Genomic DNA, 1749 nt, shown 5'->3' with positions numbered 1-1749 from the left:
TGGTCGGAGCCCCTATGCCCCGGTTGCTTTGTCCCCCCAGAGGTTATCCTACGTTGCCCAGCACAAAAGGAATGACCACTTTGCCTCCACTTTTTGACACCAAAACAGAGTTGGGGGCCATGTAACAGATGAGTTCTCGTCCGAAACCCTGATACTCCGAAAGAGTTTGTCCAGTTTGTACACGAAGTGCGTCCAGTTTTTGCCGTGACCCTCTCTACTCTTACGCGCATGCTATGCGGGTGATATGATGATACCATGCCAAGTTTCAACATTTTCAGGATTCATTTTGTAGTGATTTTCAATTTCACGGTCATTTAGCTCTCTAAACAATTAGGTAAATGACCGAAAAACAACAAATGATGTCAGAACATGTTGAAAATTGATGACGTCGTTTTGAATGCTGCATACTGAACACAAAAGAAGTCCGGAGTTCAAATAAGTTTAAAAAACACTGAAGTGGCCATGCAACAGATGAGTTCTCGTCCGAAACCCTGATACTCCGAAAGAGTTTGTCCAGTTTGTACACGAAGTGCGTCCAGTTTTTGCCGTGACCCTCTCTACTCTTTCGTGCATGCTATGCGGGTGATATGATGATACCATGCCATGTTTTAACATTTTCAGGATTCATTTTGTAGTGATTTTCAATTTCACGGTCATTTAGCTCTCTAAACAATTAGGTAAATGACCGAAAAAGAACAAATGATGTCAGAACATGTTGGAAATTGATGACGTCGCTTTGAATGCTGCATACTGAACACAAAAGAAGTCTGGAGTTCAAATAAGTTTAAAAAACATTGAAATGGCCATGTAACAGATGAGTTCTCGTCCGAAACCCTGATACTCCGAAAGAGTTTGTCCAGTTTGCACACGAAGTGCGTCCTGTTTTTGCCGTGACCCTCTCTACTCTTTCGCGCATTCTATGCGGGTGATATGATGATACCATGCCAAGTTTCAACATTTTCAGGATTCATTTTGTAGTGATTTTCAATTTCACGGTCATTTAGCTCTCTAAACAATTAGGTAAATGACCGAAAAACAACAAATGATGTCAGAACATGTTGGAAATTGATGACGTCACTTTGAATGCTGCATACTGAACACAAAAAAAGTCCGGAGTTCAAATAAGTTTAAAAAACATTGAAGTGGCCATGTAACAGATGAGTTCTCGTCCGAAACTCTGATACTCCGAAAGAGTTTGTCCAGTTTATACACGAAGTGCGTTCAGTTTTTGCCGTGACCCTCTCTACTCTTTCGCGCATTCTATGCGGGTGATATGATGATACCATGCCAAGTTTCAACATTTTCAGGATTCATTTTGTAGTGATTTTCAATTTCACGGTCATTTAGCTCTCTAAACAATTAGGTAAATGACCGAAAAGCAACAAATGATGTCAGAACATGTTGGAAATTGATGACGTCACTTTGAATGCTGCATACTGAACACAAAAAAAGTCCGGAGTTCAAATAAGTTTAAAAAACATTGAAGTGGCCATGTAACAGATGAGTTCTCGTCCGAAACTCTGATACTCCGAAAGAGTTTGTCCAGTTTGTACACGAAGTGCGTCCTGTTTTTGCCGTGACCCTCTCTACTCTTTCGCGCATGCTATACGGGTGATATGATGATACCATGCCAAGTTTCAACATATTCAGGATTCATTTTGTAGTGATTTTCAATTTCACGGTCATTTAGCTCTCTAAACAATTAGGTAAATGACCGAAAAACAAAAAATGATGTCAGAACATGTTGAA

Source organism: Triticum dicoccoides, chromosome 1A, assembly GCF_002162155.2.
Source record: "Triticum dicoccoides isolate Atlit2015 ecotype Zavitan chromosome 1A, WEW_v2.0, whole genome shotgun sequence".
NCBI classification, from domain to species: Eukaryota; Viridiplantae; Streptophyta; class Magnoliopsida; order Poales; family Poaceae; genus Triticum; species Triticum dicoccoides.
Note: the sequence above shows the minus strand (reverse complement) of the source record.